Source organism: Cavia porcellus, unplaced genomic scaffold (genome assembly GCF_034190915.1).
Source record: "Cavia porcellus strain 051 isolate PalLab524CR breed Dunkin Hartley unplaced genomic scaffold, mCavPor4.1 scaffold_49, whole genome shotgun sequence".
Lineage (NCBI taxonomy): Eukaryota > Metazoa > Chordata > Mammalia > Rodentia > Caviidae > Cavia > Cavia porcellus.
The window spans coordinates 3,573,130-3,594,583 of NW_026947532.1; the positions used below are offsets into that span (position 1 = coordinate 3,573,130).

General features: G+C 50.7%; 1 protein-coding gene across 2 annotated transcripts in view; it reads left to right on the forward strand.

Moving 5' to 3' along the window:
- Med27 (mediator complex subunit 27) overlaps positions 1-21,454 on the forward strand; it is a 167,627-nt gene that overhangs the window by 37,413 nt on the left and 108,760 nt on the right. The gene's annotated exons all lie outside the window — the stretch shown is intronic.

Consider the following 21,454-nt stretch of genomic DNA (forward strand, 5'->3'; position numbering starts at 1 on the left):
CCCCACGTGAATCCTTGAGGGGAGACTGCACCCAGACAATGGCTAGGGCTCCAGGGAGGCCAGGTTCCTGAGAGAGTGACCTGTAGTTAGTACTCTGAGCCACGCGGACTCTGGCCCCACGGCAGCGCCCTTGGGCAGGGAGCGGGACTGTGTAGGTGACGGCGTGCATGCAGGGCGGGTGTGTGTGTGTGTGTGTTGCCCCACCCGGCACTGCCTCTGAGCGAGCATGTCTTGCAGCCTGTCGTGCTCTGGGGCAGGGGAGGCGGCCTGGCAGTGCTCTGTTCCTGCCCTTGTTCTCTTGGTTCCTCCATCTTGCCTTTTCTTCTCGATCCCCACCCCCATTCTTCTGGCTGGGATGGCAGGTTGGTGAAACAGGGAGTAGGTGTTGCCTTGCTGGAGAGTCTTGGGTGAGCATGGGGTGTGGTTGCGCACATGTGGCCTTCCAGGTGGAGGGTCCCAGCAAGTGCTGACTGAGCACAGTACTTCAGCACCGTTAACTTAGTGCTCCTCCCGGAGCCCTCGGTGTCCTGATGGGTTGAAGGCCTGGGGTCACTGAGCGCTGACCTTTGTCCCTGGCGGAAAGTGTACGTGCTGCCTTCCTATTTGCGTCTTCCAGCGCCTGCCCAACATACGGATTGGGGCCCTGTTTATAGCTTTCTCCCTGACACTAGATGGGCGGCTCGGGTCAGGTGACACATGCTGCCCAGCCCAGCAGCCCTCCGCACCCCGCCTTGGCCCAGCCGTTGGGTCTGTGTGTTTTAGAAACAGCTATTCTTAAGTGACGTGCTGCGTGGTTTCTACCTAGTGGGGTTTAAACTGTTCTCCCACAGGGAAATAAAGTAAAAAGGTGATGGCATTTGCTTTTTAATCTCTTAATAATTCATTTCCCCGCTGCAGGGAAGAGAGTGAGGCTCCCAGCGGCTTGACAGGCCTGGGCTTTATTTGGCTCTGCTGGCCCGAGCGAGCAGGCCGAGCAGACCAGACGAAGCTCTCTGGCCGTCGATTTGTGTCTGACATTGTTTCAAAAGTGATGTCTGAGTAGCCGATGCTGGTGTGGTGGTGGGAGTGAGAGTTATCATTCCGTAAAGTCTGTGTGAAGGGGAATACTCTGTATTTTCTCTTTATCAAATGTTCCACTTTTTTATCACCACTTTGCACCCTCCTATAGTCTTGTGAAACAAAACAAGCAATGAATGGAACCATGAAATTCCAGAGCGCCAGAGAGGCATGGAGGTGCCACCTGGCTGCGTTCCCAGAGGCGAAGGCTGTCCTTAGCTCCGGAGATGGCCCCGGAGGCAGCTCCTCGTGTCCAGCCTCCTTTCCCTCCTGGGGCTGGCCCAGGTGTGGCGCGGCTCCTTCCTAGCGAGGGGTCTCAGAGCAGGGAGCGCTCACTTGCTCACTTGGTGTCTGTGCGGGCTTACTTGGAGTGCGGCTTCCCTGCCGACGTCCCTGCATCTGGGGGCCCTTGACAGGTGGATCCACTGCCATGAGACCAGGCTGCCTGCCTGGCCCATCCCTCAGGACAGACCTGACACAGGACCATGCCATTGGGCCCATGTTGGCCGAGTACTACTGTGTACCAGGCACCAAGCGAGGCCTCCACGTAACTTTTCCCACACAGCCCCGCAGCAGCAGAGGTGCTGGCCAGCACTGTGTCTTGCTCATCTTAGAAGTGGGGGAGGCAGCTTGCATGGGCGCTCACACCTCCCAGTGAGGCCCTAATGCAGGGCGCTCACTCAGCAACCGTCAGCAGGACAACACAGGGGAGCTTCAGCGGCAGTCTCTTCATTGTGCTCTTGCAGTTGCTTGGCTTTGAAGCTTGGAAAGTTCCTTTCCACCTGGAAACCACTTGCAGTCTGTTCCATCAGGAGTCACTTGGGGCCTGGCGTTCCTTGAAGTTTGGAGGGCTGGGTTAGAACCAGGACACTGAACACCGCTGAAGTTTGTACCGAGCAGGTTGGTCTGCCTGCATGTTCTCACTCTGGTCCTGCCTTGGAGCTGAGGCTCTCCCCAGCTCGATGGGCAGAGCGCCTTTTGGTAGGGACCATCCAGCCCTGCTGCTCAACTGCTTCATGCTGTGCAGGGCTCGTCTGCCCAATGTGATGCCTCCGCAGCCCCCAGGGCTTGACCTTGGTCTGCTGACCCCTGACTTCTGAGCTGTGCTCCTGTCTGCCTCCTCCACCTGTACCTCCTTGTCTTCGCTATGCTGCTCAAGTGTCTGTTCTCCTCCTCCTCCTCCTCCTCCTCCTCCTCCTCCTCCTCCTCCTCCTCCTCCCTCAGAGCCTTGTTGTGGGGCTCTGTGTTGGCACTGCTGTGCCCCTGCCCCTGTAGGTTTTAAAGCCACAGCACACCTTTCCTGGTGCACTCTGTGTTTCACTTGAGAAAGCATCTTTTCTTTGCCTGCCTGCTAAGAGGTGATTTTCCCTGCTAAGAGGTGTTTCCCAAGTGCTCGGAAGGACACATTTTGAGGTGTAGTCCATAAATATTGGTTGAATGGGAGTATCACCTGGGTGAAGCTATCTTCTCTGTGGACTTTTTTTTTTTTTTTTTTTTTTTGGTACCGAGGATTGAACTCATGACTTCACACAGTTATGCCGCTGAGATAAATGCCCAACCCCAAAGAATCAGTAGGATATTGATGCATGGACTTATTCCTAGGTTTTGTTTTGTTTTTAGGGAGGTTACTGGGATTGAACTCATGACCTTGTGCTTGCTAGGCAGGTGCTTGTGCCACTGAGCTAAATCCCCGGCCCTGTCTGTGGACATTTTTTATTTTTTGTTTTTTAATTTTTGAATCAGGGTTTCATTAAGTTGCCCAGGCTGGCCTTGAATTTGTTAACCTCCTGCCTCAGCCTTCCAAGTATCTGGGTTTACAGGCATATACTGTCACCATGCCTGGTAACCTTTTTCTTTCTTTTTTGTTTTTTAAACTTTCAGGAGATGAAATGTCGTTATCCTCCCAGTGATCACGTCTGCGGGCTCTTTGCCTCTCAGTTGTGTTAATGTGTCACTCATCATCCTCGTCACACTGCAGGCCGTGGGGTTCTGGGGTAGCAGGGTTAGCTGGTGCCAAGGAGGTAGGCGATGTGTCTTTGCTGCCTCTGGAGCTCTACCTTGTCCTCCCTGTCTAGGGAGGACGTGTACTCAGGCAGCCAAGCATCGTGGCCCTTATGCTCAGCAGAAGCCCTGCCTGCTCTACCCATTTCCATTTGGGGGTGTTTCCTGGAGACATGGTGCCATTGTCTTCTCCTTATCACCAGCACAGTGGCTCTGGTTTTCTCAGTGCCACCAAAGTCAGCCCATGGTTGCTGTAGATTTGTTTGCATATTGCACAGCCATCTGTTCCCTTTACCATCCAAGCTTTAGTGTTTGAAGATGAATTGCCAACAGCTCCCAGGATTTCAATGGCTGGCTGCTTGTTTTGTGTGCCAGTAACTAGTCTTTCAACCGATAGAACCCAGAGAAGCCTAGCTTGTTCTTGCTTCGTGTGGGTACCTTGGGCAGTGGCCGTGGCTAAATGAGGAGCATCCAGGTATCTATGCAACTGCGGGGCTCAGAGCTTCATGCAGCTGCTGTGCATGCTTTCACTCAACAGGACACCAAATCAGTCATTACATAATGCCCCCAGCATGGGAAGCAACTGCAGAGACAGCAGCCCATAGCTTATGGTTACCCTCCTGCTTTGTGACTCCGGCCGGCTTAGCCTTGGCCTAGTGGAATAGGGTTCCAGCAGGATTTAGAGGACACTTTTCTCCTTCTCCCAGGAAGCCCCTGGCTGCCTGCCGCCTGCTTCCATCACCAAGCACCGAGCTTCCTGGCGGCACTGTGTCGCCACGGTTACCTCCTCCTCCTGCTTTCCTCTGCGTGCCAGCTCCCCCTTGCCTCTGCGTCTCCGCCTGCCCTCTCTTCTGCCTCTGGCCTTCCAGCATGGGCTTGTGGCACTCGTGTCACTGATTGTGGTTTAGGAATTACCTGTCCACGAGGGTCTGTATCGCCAGCACTTCCAGCCATCTCTGGAAGGAGATTCAGCAGTATTTCTTTAGAGGATGGTGTGTTTGCACAGACCTCCAGAAATGTGTGCCGAGTAGAAGCTCTGTTTTACATGTGAGGAAGCTGGGGTAGAGAGAGGTTTCATCGCCACCCAGTGCTGTCTAGGTGGTGAGTGGGAGAGCCAGACCTTTTTGTTGCTCTTTGGTAAAGGGCATTAGTGACATTCTCTTTCCTGAGCAGTTAAACTGTAGCACGTGGACCAGAGACCCGTGTTCTGAGGGTACCAGCATGCTTAAGAAAAGGAGATGACTTTATTTATTAAATGTAAGCCAGAGAATTTTTTTTGTCTTCTTGTTCAGATATTTCCAAAATGTCCATTTTTCTACTTTAGCAACCTAGTACATGAGTGCAGCTTAGTCTTTTTTATTTTAAGTTACCACCCAGTGTGTCAGCTCCAGCAGGCCTGGACTGGGAAGGTGATGGTGGGCCAAGTGGAGCATACCCTGCCATGGATCCAAGGAAAAACTGGCTTTCCTGCTCCTGCTGCTCAGGTGACAGTGGTGCTGAGTTCTGACAAAAGCAGCTTTGGCCTAGGTGTCACCCACAAAGGATCTCAGGTCAGGGGCTTGTCCCTCTGCTCAGCCTGGTTTGGTGCCAGTGTTGTAGAATGGGAGGGGCTCCCACAGTCCAGGTGTGGTGGAGCTGTCCCTTGGGGAGGGTTTGTCCTTTGGGGAGGGGTGGCCATCACAGTTTCCCTGTACTTCCTTTGCCAGCTTTCGGAAACGTTACCACAGTAGTACTGGCACTGTGTGCCCTTCCCCCAAGTTCACCAAAGTTAGATCTCTTTGTGAAAGCCATGAGGAGAATGTTCACAAAGGCATGGGAGAGCAGATAGCCCAAGTCCCTAGCCATTACTCCTGCAGCTTGGGGAATTGCCAGGCAGGCTCCCAGGAGAGGACGGCATCTCACCCTTACCACTCCAGACTCGTGCTGTGCTGTGCAGTGCTGAGCTGTGCTGAGCTGTACAGTGCTATGTAGTGCTGTGCTGTGCTGAGCTGTGCAGTGCAGTGCTGAGCTGTGCTGAGCTGTTCTGAGCTGGGGTCGAACCCCAGACCTTGCCTACACCAAGCAGGAATTTCCCACTGAGCTACATCCCCATTCTAACTCCATTCCTTTAAGGCAGCTGCTGAAAGTCTGCTGGAGGCTGCACCGTGACCAATTCTTTGTAGAGTGAGTGTCTTGCACAGTTACAGACACGCAGCAGAAGAGATCCTGACACATGAGTCCGTGATCTTGAGTCGCTGACTCCAAGGCAGATGTACCTGTAAGCTTGATGGATCTGTGGCCTCGGAGTAGTCATGCCATTTTGCATTCCTTCAGGAGAGACTGGATGCCTGCTTTTCATCACTGATGTTCTTTTTCCCCTCACATTGTTTATTACCTACCTTTTGGGTCTTTGTTAGTCTGATGGGTTACTCCTCCTGTGTGAGCAAGTGGAGGAGGCCAAGCGAGAGTACTGCTCTCGGTGTGTGTGTAGTTTCCATGAACTGAACTGCAGAAAGGAGGAGTCCGTGCTTGGGGCCCCCAGGTCACCCAGGTGTGGAGAGTAAGAGACCTGCTTGGTGACTCGTCGGGTGCCCAGGGAGGAGCAGTGAGCTGGATGACGTCCCCCTGTCCCAAACAAGGGTGGCCTGCTCCGGGGACGTGGGGTTTTGCCATAGAGATGTGTTAGCTAGATGTGGCCATCTTCTTCCTCTGCTTCTATTCGGTCTCTGAGGCGTGTTTGCCTCCTTTGCTGGGGAGCCCTCGGCTCACCTGCGCCCCTGTTGGCATCCCTGCCTCATTCCCCGCTGTATTCCAGGCCTCCCACAGGGTGTCCCCAGGCCTCTGTTCTTTGCCCTGCGCCCTCTGGAGTCCTGTACTCGCCCCAGAGTAGCTGTTATTCTCAGTCCTGTCCTTAGTGCTGCCCCAGACGTGTTAAAGCCCACATGTAGTCGTTACTGGTAGAATTTATCCATTCATGCACCGTCATTAATGTGTGTCATTGTCTCCATTCGTCCTGGAATGAATAGAACTCTGTTTGCAGGCAGTGCAGACCTACTGTGAGAGATGCAGGTGTTGGTTGTGAGGTCAGCTGCATGACTTTGGGCAGCGACAGCCTCCCAAGCCCTGTCGTTGGTGGTGGAATGGGGCTGTACGGGTTCCCCTCGTGTCCTGTCTTGAGAGTTTGGTGCCTGCCACCCAGGAGGCAGTTAGGATGCTGCTGTGATTATTCCGTAAGGTATGTAGCCCAGGGATCTTGAGTCACCTGCTTGGTGAGGGCAGTGTGTAGGTTTGTGTGCACCTGCACATGTGCTCTGGTGAATTCGTCATGCTGGGATGAGCTAGTCCACTGTCACAGTCTTTAGAGCTGAAGTCCCTACTCCTTGGAGACCTGTATGGCCTGTCCTCCCACCTTAAGCCTTTTTCTTTGACCGGTGCCTGGAGCCACACAGGAGAAGGGTGAAGGCCACCGTCAGTGTGTGGTCAGCTGTTCCCCCCGAATCTGGCGCGTGCTCAAGGAGGGACCGTCCGGAACCTCACTGGTCCATGGAATTGCTGAGGACATGGGAGGCTGCAGCCTAGTGGCTTTATGTAACATGTCAAAAACCCACGCTGTCATTCCGAGATTCAGTTCCCCATCAGATGCTCATTCTCAGCCACTTTTCGAGCCAGTAAGTGAGGTGTACCTTGTGACTCTCCTGCAGACATCTGTAGTGAACGTTTCCCAAGTTGCCCTTTGTCCTTGGACAAAGACTGGTGGCATCAAAGAGAAGGGTAGACTTTGTTAGGAACTGGTTCTTAGAGAAGTGTGAGCCAGAGTCAGTTTTCCTGTTCTAATGGGCCACCTTCCCGACCTTAAATGCTTGAGTCTGTTATGCTTTGATGAATTTATACTCTTGATGTGTCTGTGAACATTTTAAAATTCTTCTTTCCCTTGAATCTAATAAAGATAATCACTTGTTTTCTGCTTCAGATCTGTTTATATTTATGAGCGCTAATGATAGATACATTGTGCCTTTGGGGAGGAGAGAGAAAATTCCTCCTGTTTCTGGAGCTTGAGGTGGGGCGGGACAGTAAGCTGCGTCCTCTATTCCTGTGTATTTAATAAAGGTTGCTGTGGTCCCCATGATTCACATCTATTCATGTGGGGCTGCGCCTCGGTGCTGTGTGCCGCTTCGGAGATTGGCGCTGTTATATTATTAATAGTGCTGATCGCACGTGCCTGCATTTAATATGGAACATGAGGGGTTCACCTAGCAGGAATGAGAAGTCTCAGATTGAAAGTGTAGATGTTATAAAATTTTAAAAGAAGGGAGAATGTGTTATGGTCGAACTTTTGAAATAAAAGTAGTATATTTTTAATCGCGCAGTTGGGAATGTCCTTGCATCCTTGAGAAGAGGGGCCAGGGTGGGGAGAGGAAGGACAGAAAACGTCTTCCTTGTAACAGCTGTCTGCCGAGCTGAGCCAGGGACCAGTCCGGAACACTGGGACCTGTCCTGCGCTGGGCTGGCGAAGGGGAAGAAACACCAGCAGAAAGACGCCTGCAGGAGGGGCCGCTGCCGTGGGGGCGGGGCCTCGCACAGTGGGAGGTTTGTGCACTCGGACAGGACACGTGTGCTGAATGCCGCCCTGTGACATTCAAAGGGGGCAACCTTTGATGATGAATCTTCCTGCCCTTTTTAAGGGAGTAGAAGGGAGGCGGATGGTACTTTGCAAGACTCTAAATTTATCAAAGTTTTCAGATTGAAATTTTCCTAGAAAAAATGTCAAAGGATTGTGGTTCCAAAAATGCCTTTGTTGGCATTTTAATGGTGTTTTGTGGGCCCAGTGCGGAGTGGAAGTGAAAAGAAAAGCAGTCTCTTCGCAGTAGTATTGAATCCAAAGCCCCAGACCAGTGTCCTGAGAATCTTCATGATTTATATATTGTATGTGATCTTTTCTTAAACATTGTTAACCTGTGCCCTTTACAGACAGTGCTGGGTCAGAAAATGTCACAGGGACTTCGGGTTGCTTTCATAATCGTGTAAAAAAGATTATGTCCTCAGAAGACAGAGACGAGGAGGAGCGTGTTTAATAGCACGGTGTGTGCGGGACACAGCCAACCCTGCACATGGGCCTGCTCTTGGCTGCCGGCGAATGCAGAGTACTTGTGTGAGATTTCACTTGTGGTCTGCACTAGTTGTGGGGAGGGAAGTGTGTTGCTGCTACCTGTCAGAGTGTTGTAGATGTCTATTTAATATGTTGGGAAGGCGAATTCTCAAAGCAGGAGGCCTTTCGAAATGCTTACTCACAGTCAATTTATTACAGACCTAGACAGGGCCCTGCTGTGGGGTGCGGTGCCAGTGCTGCCCTTGAGGAGACCGAAGCCTGACTTCAGGACTCTGGCAGGGGGCAGGCGTGGCTAGGTGAGGGGGAGCCTCCTTCCCCAGAGCCGGTGGGCCAGGAGGGTGGACCCTGGTGCTGGTGCTGGGGGCCATTCCCTCCAGAGACCTGTCAGCCCTTCAGGTAGGGAAGCCCACAGCTCTCAGAGCACCTTCTGTCACCAGGTCGTATTTGCAGAGGTGACCATGCAAAAGCCTCTCCTGTTTATATCTTTAAGGTCACTTAAATAAAATGATCTAGGTGTAAGGAAAGAAAGACAGTTCTTGGCAAGGCAGACGGGGTATAACTATTTTCAACTGTGTTTTAAAACAGTGTTGGTTCCTTCAATTCAGCTGTTTCGGAAAGCAGAAACAATCGGGTGTGTGGGTTTGATAGGTAGTTTTGCCAGATACAGACCCAAGTTGCCTGCAGAGTGCCCCCTCATTTCTTTCCAGAAAGTTTACTTTCCTGGTGAACCTTGAGGAAGAACCTGTGAAGAGGACCCTGAAAACCATGATTTTGATCCATCACACAGCGCGCCTTGGGTGTCTCCAAGATTCTCCCCATGGCTGCTGTCTTGTGCTTCAAGGGAGTTTGCAGCCAGGGATGGCCTTGGGCTGGTGGCTCATGGCAGAGCCACCCTGTGCCTGGTTCCTGCTGGCATAGCCAAGTTTACCTCCTCGCCCACCGCATCTCCCTCCAGAAGCTCGGTGCCTCATTATCTCTACAACCTGAGTGAATTTGCAAATTAATTGCTGTGTGGGAGGGATGGCATCTGCTATTGTAAAAACCTTTAAGGGTGGCAGTAAAGCCTGAAATAAAATTAAGTGCTCCGGTAGTAAACGAACAGTCCCAGGTGAGGAGTGCAGTACGCAGCGGGGCTGCATTTTCAGGGCTCCTGTCGCTCAGAAGCCTTGTGTTTCCCCAGTATGACTTTTTACTTTCATTAAAGGAATACAGTCACATTGTTAAAAAGGCAAGTAAGTACCACTGTGCGGTTTGTTGCAGACGTGTGTGTCCCTTGCCTAGTGTCTCCAGCCCAGTCTCAGAGCAGCGCCCTCTTTGCGTTCTTCCAGCTGCATGCTGGTCCACCCAGCCCTGAATAACTGCTGTTGTGGGCTGCTGTTTTAGGGTCACCTGTTTGGCTGCTCGCTGGAAGGCAGAGCTCTGACTCAGCCCCACCGATTCTGCTTCTCACGACTTGGCTTTGGTCAGTACCCAGTTTTCCCGTAATTGTGACTGTGGCCCTGGGTGGTGGCCGAGCCACATAGTGTCCTGTGACTGCTTTTCCTCGTCCTCAAGAAGGCTGAGAGTGGAGTACCTCTCCGTCCAGGGTGCGGGTGTACTCCTGTTTCAGCCTGTCTCGGGCAGCTGTCTGCAGAGGACATCACCTAGCATCTGATGGGAGGGGAGTAGGGTCTGTGTACTCAGGGAGACTTAAGTGGCCCGCTTGTTTCTCCTGCTCTGCACCCAGCCTTCCCTGACACTTGGTGTCCCCTCTTGGTCTCTGGGAATTCTGTGGTGCAGTTCGGCTTGTTTTCTGTAAACATCAGCCTCCTTCCGAGCCGCTTGCCCCTCCTGCACAGGGTGAGCTTCAGCCAGCCTCCCTGCTAGGGCCGCGTGGTTGCATCTGCTCCTTGTCTTCTGGGACTGAATTGACCTCACTTTTTGTTCTGTGTCCATGCTCCATGGCCTGTTCCTGTCCCTCGAAGGCCTGTGTCCCTCCACTCACCCTCACAGTAGTATTCCAGGAGAGAAGACTGCGTGTCCTGCCGCGTGCAGTCACCAGCCCTCTGGTGCCTGTCTGCATCGCTTTGCTTGGTTTGGCCACATACGTGTGAGGCACCCTGGCTTTGTGTTCTGCAAAGCTCTCCGACCGGGACCTGCCTTTGCCACAAAGTGGCTCCGCTTCCTCGCCTCATTCTAAGAACACATTGTGATTCCTAAGGAGCAGTACCACCTCTGGGTCCCTGTTGTGCTTTCTCAGGAGAGCCTTCCAGTGAGACTGCTGTTGTGGTGGCAGGGAGCGACGGTAGAGCCCCCGGCTCCCAGGAAGGGAGGCCTGATCTGTTCCCCTTGCACCCCCAGTGCTCTGTCCCCTCTTGGTGGTTCTTCATGCCACCTTAGCTGTGAGCAGCCTACTCGTCTAGGCGCTGTAGTCCGTGGCAGGAGTGCCTGGAGGCCATGGCAGTGTTAAAGAGGGGATTCCTGCAAGGCAGCAATGCCTTAGTATCGGATCCGCTCTCTGGAGCAGAGAGGGAGCCTGTAACTGCTGCCTGGTCCCACACTGGCAGCTCGTGCCACCAGGGTCCCCAGCAAGTGGACAGACAAGTAGAGCCTTCCACGTCTCTCCTTGTCTTTGGAAACCAGGACAGAAGCTAACAGCTTGCTAAGTCGCCCGCCTTAGGGAAAGGAAGCTCTTGCATTTTCTCTGGGAAATGCATCCCACTTCACTCGGTCACCGCTCTGTGCCTCTCCGCAGCTCCCACATGTAGTGCTGGCCTGTATACCTCGAGTACAGCTTTTGGACCGAGCCCTGCTTGCTTGCTTTCCTTTTTTGTTTTTTGCAAGGGTAATGTAAAATGCAGCTCACAAACCTATTTCAGACCTTATTAAAACATCATTCCCCCTGCCTTGTTCCCAGATTTCTGTGCTTAATCATAGAAAGGCAGCTTGTTCAAATATACATTATTCTTGTTTGGAAAACTCCGTTGGCTTGTCTCCCTCCCCAACCCTTCTGTATTTTGTAGCCCTGCTTCATTGAGGCAGTACTTATTAAATATCATAATTTGCTCATTGGAGAATTGTTTGTAAACTTAATTAACTCTGTCAGTGTGTGAGTTCATTTACTCTCTCTAATTTCAGGCCCACTGGCCCTGGTTTTCCAGACTCTGTCCTGTGTCTGTTAAAGACTTTGTAAATAGTTTTGAAATGCCAGTTGGTGATATATGGGCCTCTTTAACATTTCTTTGATTTATGTGCAGTGCTGTGGAAAAAGGCAAAGAAAGCAAATTATATGGCGAAAAATGTTGCCAATCTTCACTTTTTTACCCTTAGTTTTAAGGAGTACACTTATCAATCACATCTGATGGATTTCCTTTTTTATAAAGATTAAAAATTTAACTATTTAAAGACTTGCAGTGTGTGTCTTGGATTTGCTCATCAAGCATAGCTGAGCCCTGGGTCAGGGTAGCAGAATTTGGAAAGCTTTGTTGGTCTCTTTGTCCCTGTCCTACTCCCACATCTCTTGTGCAACATCTGTGTACGTGACAAGTTTGGGGTTTCTGATGGTGGCTGGGGATGTGGAGCCCCTTCAGGACCAAGACTACACGCTGCGGGCCAGTACAAGCCCAGATGTAGGCCACCTGTGCCGTGTCCAAGGGTTCCCTCTTCGATGGCTTCCAGGTAGATACTGACTTGAGAACAATCAGTGAGTCTTTACTCTGCTAGCACGCAGATTTTTAAGAACCACATGGGGCAGTTGTCAGTGTGAATTCCTGGGTTCCTTGAGGCGGGGTCTTGTGGACTATGAGGATAATTGTGATGCAGTGGAGGTCTACCAAGCGTGGGCAGCTCACTCACCCTCGACTGTGTGGCACAGCCACTAATGCCAAGGTTGGAGTCACCATGTGTTTGGCTTTAGAATATTTTACACTGTAGGAAGGTAGCATGGCTCATACATCATGGATTACATTAATTGCTCTAGCAGGGTCTTGGGCAGTATTCCGTAATCAAACATTGTATAACAGAAATGTCTTAAGTCTCGCACTAAGTGAGATAAATTAAGAGTTAAATAGACTCACATCAGTTCACGTCAGCTTTTGCTGCCACATGATTCTGGTGCCTACAATGATGAGAAAGTTTTTGACTTGAGGACTTGTGTGCAATTTTTATATTGTGAAAAGGAGGTTTTGGCCGAGTGCTGGCAGATTTCTTGTCCAGTTCTCTGTTCCGGGTGTGAGACAGCAGACGGTGGCAAGTGGGTGCCAGGGTACACCCCCGGCACCAGGAGAGTGTCCTGGAGAGCCCAGGCGGCTGGTAGACACTGTTGGGCCTGGAAGCTGAGTAAGGACTGTGGCCAGGGATCCGGGAGCTGTCTGCCCCATTTCCAAGTGGCCAGGTTGGGGACCCTGTCCTTTTCCCCTCTCTGTGTCCCACAGAGCCTCACGACAGTTCCCTCCTCCCTGGGTAACTGGAGTGTGGCTGCTCTTTGAAGACACCTCTAGGGCAACAAGGGAACTTGAGGTCCTTGCCATCCCTTCCTTGTTTGGGGGACCTGACGTATACCCAATGATAACTCAGATTCCTACCATACTTGGAAGCTTCCTTCACATCTCCCCTGGTTGAGTGTTCATTTGCTCATTTATGTAAAAATACTTGTTGAGCACATGCTGAGCTCTGATGTTTCATCTGGACCCCAGGCCAGCTGTCCATATCCCAATCGTGGCTCTGCCGTGTAACATCTGTGCATCAGTGTCATTATCAGGGAAGTAGGGGTGATGCTAGGAGCGCTTGCCCCAGAGGCAGTCGTGTGGATTGATTAATATCTGGGTTACGTGGGTTAGACTCCTGTTGCGTGCGTCCCAGCTAACATTATTGTTACAGTTCTTCCCATGTTAGGACACTGAGTGTGGTCTGAGGATGTGGCCGTGAAAAGAGGAAGCAGCAACGCATCCCACATCCCACATTCCTGGTATCTAAAAGTGGAGGGCATCTCCTCAAACAGCCTCCACATCCCTGTTCTGTACCCATCAAGCCAGCCGTTCCCGGCGGTGGGTGCCAAATCCCCACCTGCCTTGTGTGAGCCTGGGGCTCCTTGAACGCATGCAGGAGGGCAGGAGGGATCCGGAGCCCTGCTGCCCTGTGCGGGGTCAGCCTGTGAGCAGTGTCTTTGGAAGGTGGAGGCGGCTGGGACAAGCTTCGGTCTTCTGTGCCTGCGTGCCCGCACTGAGGGGAGCGGCTGTTTAGATACCATGCATGCATGTGGCACCTCTCTTGTCTTCACACGCCAGGCCTCCGGGAAGGCTGCTTGGCCCTGTCACGGATAATGTGTTGTTCAAGTACCTTTGGGACTTGCCTGCTGCCTGCTGCCTGCCACTGCCGTGCATCCCAGTCGCGTGGCTTGTTCTCCACAGCAGAACTTACAGAGTGCATGGGACTGCAGAGCCCCGTCCTAGGAGGTGACTCGCCTGCAGGCCTCCCTGTTTCTCAGCGAAGCCCTCACTGTGTACAGGCCCGCCCCAGGCCCTTCAGGGTTGTCCCTTCCAGGGTGACCAGTAGGAAGCAGGGCTCTCCGCCTGGGCATAGCCTCCCGGGTGACTCAGCACATGGGGCCTCTTCACGTAATCCCGGCGGACAAGCTTTGAGGGTGTGCTCTGTGCCAGCCACTGCCTGGCACTTTCCGGTACTTAACCCCTTGCCAACAGCAAGCACCTGCGCATGTACCCTGGCCGCCTCCTAAAGTGAGCAGGCAATGTTGAGTAGCAGTGTTACCCCAGGAGAGAAGGGGCTTCAGGAAGTCACGTAACTGCCCTGAGCCCACACAGCTGGTTTGGTCGAGGCCTCTGGCATGTGTCCAGTTGGCTGCACACCTGTAGGCCTAGTTAGGCTGGTAGAAATCTCCCTGCCTGGTGCGGTCATTGATCTGCAGGAGATTCGCAGTTCTGTGGTTTTAAACAGAAACATCCCATGGTTGGCATGTGTGACTTTGGCTGTTTTTCTTCCAAGGGGGAATCTCATGGCCTTATGTTTGTGTGGGAAAAATCCTACCACATAGGCTGACAGCTGCCTGCCTTTCCTCACACTTCTTGTGTGGACCTTGTGGACAGTGCTCAGTCCAAGAGAAAGTCTTTTTCCAGTCCTGCCGGGAGGCCAGTGCTGGGCATCTGGAGAGAGACAGCGCCCTCCCGGCTCAGAGGCCTCTGGTGGGTGCCTGTGGCATGCTCCTTAACATGCTGGCATAGTGTACCCTGGGAGCTGCCCACACGCCTCAACTATGAATGTTGGGGAGAATAGCAAAGGACAGCTGATTCCAGAGCCCTGCGAGGAAAGATGAGCAGCAAACACGAAATGGAGGACAAGCAAGGGTGCCTAAGAACTGGCATTTCCCTGCCTGCCTTCACCCATTTCTCATGGTGCCCCAGGTGCACCATGAGGTCTCAAGGAGGTCTCAGGAGGTCTCAAAGAACAATGCAAAGGTCACAAAAGTCACGCTGGGTGGCTTCCTGGTACCGCAGGATGAATGTCTGCCCCCTTTAGATTCTTTCGGAGGGCCCAATCCCAATGCCATAGTATGTGGCCCTTGGAAGGAATTAGGGGTAGATGAGGTCATGAGGGGAAGCCCCTGTGAAAGGACTTGTGCCCTTTAGAGTTCTCCCTCTCCACAGGGTGAGGATACAGCTGCAGAACCACATGAGGGCCTCACGATACACCAAACCTACTGGCACCTTAATCTTAGCTTCCAAAACTGCAAGAAGTAAAGGTTGTTTGCGCCATTCAGTCTATTAGATTTTGTAAGAACAGCAAGGCACCAGCTATTTAAGATGTGGACAGGAAGTGAAAACAGTCCAGGCAAAATCTGACAGTGCAGTAGAGGGGGAACTGCTTGACAGCCCGAGGACGGCAGCTGCCTTGGGTTCTTGTTGGAGGAAGAAGTCCATTATCAGGTGGGCTTCTGGTCACCTAAGCTTGAGCTGCCTCAGGAGATTCTCCATTTACACCCCGCTGTTCTGCACACAAAGAAAACAGAATGAGTATCTGACCCTTCCCTGCTGCTGACCAAAGACAGAAGTAGCAGGGAAGAATGGCGGATCCAGAATTACTTACATGCTGCTAGGAATGCACAATTCTAGTTTCTAAATGAATACGTAAAGGCCTGGATCAACAGTCTACACAGCAAGGCTGGAATTACGTCCAAGCGTCCTTTACCACTGAATTGTTTGGACACTATAAAGATTTTTCCAGGAAAGCACAGCCTGGGCTTGACTTTCTACTATAAAACTCAGCATTCCTGGAACTGCACTTAAGAAACACAAGAATTTTACCAACCAAGCAAGTATGGGCTGGAAGGGTCCTTATGCCAGCTTGTGCCTGACAGCAATCGAAATCTAACGTCATACTACGTCGCGCTGGAGCTCTGAGGTGCTCAAATGCCAATTGGCACAGGGAACTTTGCTATTCTCCCCAACATTGATAGTTGAGGCGTGGGGAAAGAACTAATATTCCCATATAAGACATCTTTTCTAGGTATCTTCCTCCAAAGAAACAGGTTTTTCACCTAAGAAATGAGTACAATGAGAAACACTGGACACTTGTATATGTCAGCTGTAGACAGCCAACTCTAAGCACTGGCCATTTCCAAGATACATAAACTAGTCTCCACCTGGCTCCGGTGCACATGTTTGGCCACATCAGCAGTTGCTTTGTTGGTGCGTCTTAGGGATACATGGGTGATGTGTCTCCTGGCTGACTGGAGTCCGCACGTACGGTAGCAGGCACACAGCTGTGGTGTAAACTGGAGCAACTGAGTAGAAACAGAGGCTTATTAGTAAAGAAAGGTGTGAGCCCCGGGAAATCCAGTGGGGTGGTTCTACCTGACCCTGGACGTGGCTGCTATTTAGCACGAAGAAGGCCCCTGGCCATCCTGCCTACTTCTGTGAGAGCGTCTGACGTTGGAACACTGAGGGTTAATATATAGGAAGAAACCAAGCCGCACTATATTCAATGCATGGCGAGCAGGAAGCACAGCCCGACACAGTGCTCTGCTTCCACGGTAATTGGAGGCCTAAGTCCTGGCTTCCCAGGAGGAGCAAACAGGCAGATAAATTGGAGGCCTCCCTCTTACGCTTATTGATACCATTTTGATCAAGTAGAAAGATTATTTACCCATAAAAGCTCAACGGGAAGGTGGTTTGTTTTAACTGTTGGCTGGCTATTTGAAAGAAGTTAGATAAAAGAAAGGAAAAAACTAACATCATTATCTGATATTTAGATTAAAACCCAAGCAAAATGCTGAGATGTATGGCTGTTTTTGTAGCTGTTTCCTTGGCACAGATCAGACAAAGAACCCTTCCTGTGTCATGCTCAGAAGATGAACTAGAGGTTTATCTTAATACACGACTCTTTCTCATTAGCTGGCAACAAAATGTATTTCAGTAATGAGGGGCAGAGGTCTTCACAGCTCAAAGTGGTGGCCAAGTGTCTCTGGTTTTGCACACGTCTTGGTTCCAGTCGAGATGTTCTGGTTTGGAGAAATGTGACTGTGGGAGGTCTCAGGTCACCACCCCCTACCAGTGTCCCACAACCACGCTGCCACAGATCAGCATCCCGGCCCTAGGGCGTGACCTGAACAGGGCACAGGTGGCATGGCCAGCCTAGGTGTCGTGTGTTCCTGGACTGTGGCCGTGGGTTTTGGCGCATCCCCACAGAGGGATCTCCAGTGAGCTTGAGTGAGCCAGGTGCCGTTCCTGTCAGTGATCTACTGGGCCAGGTCCAGGGAGGACTCTTCAGTAAAGGAGGACTCTTCACATTGACCGTTAGGCAGAGCTGCAGCTGTCCCTTCCTGGGACAGTAGTTAGGGTCAAATATGTTACCAGGAGCGTAGAATTTAGGTTTTTGGGTTTTGTAGTTGAAACAGTGGGGCTTCGGATGCCCTCTGATGCCTTGCCTCACACAAACCCAAGACAGTGGGAAGGAAAAGTGCTCAGCAGTTCATGCTTGAAAGAGGCCAGCACAAGCTGTGCGTCCCGGAGCAGCTGACCCTGCTCTTCCTCCGCACTGAGCAGTTTCCTGTGAGGAGGACAGGGACACAGGTTCCCTTGTGGAAGGGGAGTAACCAACACCGCTTGGCTGGCCTGTCTCCCTCACAGGCGGGTCCCCTGGGGTCTAGTCTCCTCTCCCCAGAGTGGGCTGGGCCTGGGTGGGAGTGGGCGCCTCTGAGTCCCTTCACTGATGTTAGAGTCCTGTGACTCTGGCTAGCTGGGCATGGCAGCCTCACCAACCTACTGCCTGCCTGTCAGCTGACAGACTCATTAGCAGCTGCTGTATGTAATGCACTGTATTGGGAACACCAAGCCATCGAAGGCAAGGTACACACTCTCCTAAAAAGTGTACCCGGGTGCCCACTTCACTCTTTGGAGCAAGAGTTAGCACCAGGCTGGCTCTTTGGTGCCATGGCCCGGGATGGCAGTAGCTGTGTGCTTGGAGAAGGGCAGTGGGCCAAGAGTGGCTGACAGGGACCATGAGTTTCCTGTTCTCTGCCTGTCTCTTGGGCCCTGCGGTCTATGCTGGCCACCGCTTTTTACAACTTGGTTCTTCCTGTTCTCTGTCTTGAGAGTTTGGATGTTGGCCATTCCCGTGTGTCTTGCTAGTGTTCTTAGAAATGTACTCATAAAATGGACTTGGAAATAGAGTTTAGTCATACTTTAAGGTCAGAAGAGCACCCCCCCTTCCCTTAGAGAAGACTTTGGTGAATCCTTGAAAAGAAATAGTGATTTTTATAGAAGCCAGAATCAAATCTCAACTGATCTGGCTCGTGCGTAAGTTGGAGATTGTTGAATGTCAGATTCTCTTACTGAAGTGGTACCCAGGCCCTGTGGCATTGCTGGAGAAGATGCTCAGGGTGAACCCCAGAGATTGGCGCACACAGCGCAGTGTGGAAGGACCAGGCGTCATCGTACACCAGTGGCTTTGTTGGTGATTGAACATGAGACGTTTCATTTCCTTCTGTTTTCTTCTCACAGCGGAGTCCATTGCAAGGCGCATGTGTTTCCTATTTTGTAGCAGGTAGAGGTGTTCAGAATAATCCGGAAGACCTCAAGCAAGTGGAAGGCTAGCCAGATATCATTGATCATTTGATTTTCTGAGGCCCAGATTTGTGTTAGAAACTTTACACTTGAGTTCTATTCTTATTTTCTTTCATGCCATCTCTTCACAGTGTATTATTTGTAATCCTGGTTATGTTAAAGTTAATCAGCTTTGGGCCCCAGGAGTCCAGATACTTTGAACATTCTGTGAAGACCTGCTATCCAAGGTAGAAGTTTTGTTAAGTCCTTGACTCTGGCAGGGAAATTCCTTTCCTTCTTTATGGCGAAGCCAAAAACCCTCCCAACTCTTTCAGAGCCGTGGAGTCCAGTGTCACAGTCGGTGGGTTGTGGACCAAGTCCAGTGCATGCCTCAGAGCAGGAGGAAAGCAGGGAGTGTCCAGCTCGGGTGCCAGCCAAGCCGGGAGCACAGTGCCCTCAGTCTGCGCATTAGTTACCAGGACCCTGTCCAACAGCACGTAGGCCTTTGCACTTGTTCAGTATCAGTGAGCATTTCAAAAATATTTAGCTAATCAAGCTTTTCCAAATGTTAAATTGGTCTTTTCCTTATATCCTGATGAGTGTTGAGATTTCCTTGGGTTTGGAGATAATTAGTAGATTTCATTGATTAGGAAAGGCTTTAAATTGAGAACTCAGAAAAATCCTAGGTCACTCATGGAAAAGAGAAGACAGAAATGAACAGAGAGCAAAAATGTAACTGAAGGAAACACTCCAAGTACTCTGGAGAGCAGACCCAGAATGGCTGTGCCTGTGGTCGACAGTGCCGTGGCCCGGGAAGACCCCATTCCCACACCCCACAGGTATAAGGTGGAAGTTAAAAAGTTGTTTTATTTTGCTCCCTCTTTTATTTTATTCTTTCTGGGTAGTGGAGAAATGATCTCGGATAGGAAAATCACATTAGAATTTTGATAAGTTGCTTTTAAAAATAAAGTTGTTCCCATGCCACAGACATTTGGAGAGGAGTATGTTTATTGAAATATATTTTTATAGAAAATATTACAGAATCTGTAATTGAAAACTTATGGCAGTATTTTGTGGAGTGATACGTTCTTCATGTTAATTCGGAGATTCGCGCTGAACTCCCGTCTGCTGTTTCAGAACTATTGGCTGAGGAACATTTTCCAAGCGTCTTTTCCAGATCTAAACTCTGCTTCATGGAGCGAGTGTTTGGTGCGTAAATAATGTATAAATGCAGGTGGACGAGAGCTGCCTGTCAGTTTTATTAACTTTGACCCTCTCTCCCGTTACAAAGGTGGTCCAGTTAATATTTAATGGGCCCCTTATAGATCTTGACAGTGGGAGCCGTGTTCCTGGAAACTGGGACCCGTATATATGATTAACAAATGTCACTTAATCATTATGAGCCAGCTTGCAAGGGCAGATTTTGTTTTGGGAGAAGAGGAGTCCTTCCACCTACATGTGCTCCCAGAGCCGCACTGTTGTGTCACGTGCGTCCAAGATGCTAAAGGTTTCACAGGAACCCTGGAAGGGCAGGCAGGCGTTAGCAGCACTTGTACTGCGAGGAATTTTGTTTGTTCGAGCAAACGATCCAAAGGATGCCAGGTGGGCAGAATCCCCGCTGCCACTCTCCATCATTAGAGGGATGGCCTCTCGGAGTCAGCAGGGCTGGAAGGGCTGAGTCTGCATGGACAAGAAGAAGGGCCAAAAGGAGAGCCGGCTCTTCAGGCCAGGCAGGGCCTGCCACACTGTCCTCCCGTCTCATTCCATAAGGCCCCGTGCATATTGCTCTCACTGCAGATTCTGGTGGGGAGATCGAAACCCAAGCAGCTGACATCTTGAAACATTGTCTTTCAAACTTGTACTGTCCCTTGCTTCCATTGATTTCCCATTTAACAAATCTGTAGGAGAAAACCAAATTTGAGCAAAATTCATTGGTCTAAGATGAGTTGTTAGGGCCAAATGATGCCCCCCTTTTCCACCCCAGAAGAGCTCTGTTTCTGTTATGAAGGCGATATGTCTTTGTCTCGTATTGGGCGGCCACAGGCTCCCACAGCAAATCAACGGAGTAAATCCAGAGCCCGTTAAGAAGCAGCTCAGGTGCTGCAGACACAGCCGCTCTAGCCTTACTGGGTCACTGAATATCTTCACTTTTATAGCCATTTTGAAGGAGCAGATCATGTTTACTGGCTTTGCTTTCTTCTCTGTTTGTGCACAGCCCTGTGGCTTTAGGTGAGGCATTTATTTTTTTCAAAACTTGTTACTCTTTGCACCCAGGCCTGGCCTGTTACATGTAGTGGTCACCAGTTTCGTTACCACCTAGTGTAATATAGCTGATTCAGCAAGAAAATCCATGCCCTTGTAGAGTATTTTGAAAAGAAATTGACTTGTATAGTTAGTTAATTCTAAGTGTATGAGGGGTTTTGAGTTCTGTTTTTTTGAGATAAGGGTCTTGCTGTGTAGGCTGGCCTTGAACTCACTATGCAGCCTAGGCTGGCCTCAAACTCACAGTGATCCTCCTGCCTCAGCTTCCTGAGTGCTGGGATTACAGGTGTGTGCCACCATGCCCTGCCTAAATGTATGTTTGAAAGAAGAAACATTGAATGTTATAAATCGTCTCAATCCAAAGTCTTAGCTTGACATTTGCATACTTGAGCGTGTTTTATTTACATATGTTCAAAATTGGGATACCTTTCACAGCTAATTTTATTGTGGCGAGATTGCTGACAGCTCCTAGATCTGAAATTTTGCACAGGGTTAAGAAAGGAAGGCAGAAGCCTCTGTTGCACAGTGGGTTGGATGTACGGTGTTCTTGGCAGTGAGTGAGAATGATTGCTTATTTTTGAGTCAGAATGGGAGGTGACCGCGCCAGGGTGTGAGGGAGCTCTGCAGTGGTAGAGAGGGTGTCACTCACGCAGCCGCAGACCTTTCCTCACAGCCCCTCAGACTGCATCTGTAGAGCGTGCACCTTATATCTTACCAAACTGCAGGCTATTTCTAAAATCCTGTTTGGTTTAGAACAAGGAGTGTCGTTTCTCTTTCCCACAGAGAAATTGAAATACTATAAAAGTAACATGATCTGTCCTGAGTACCTTCAGAGCTCAGCAGTTTGTTCAAGAATACAGCAAGGCATGCTGGCGGGGCGCCCTGTTAGGCTACAGCTCCCCGGCCCATTGTGGTTCCAGGTGCCTGCGGCAGAAGTGAAATAGCTCTCTTTCTCAGTCCTCTTCAGCGAGCCAGTACCCGTTCGTTCATATGCCCCATTGTCAGACACATTCAG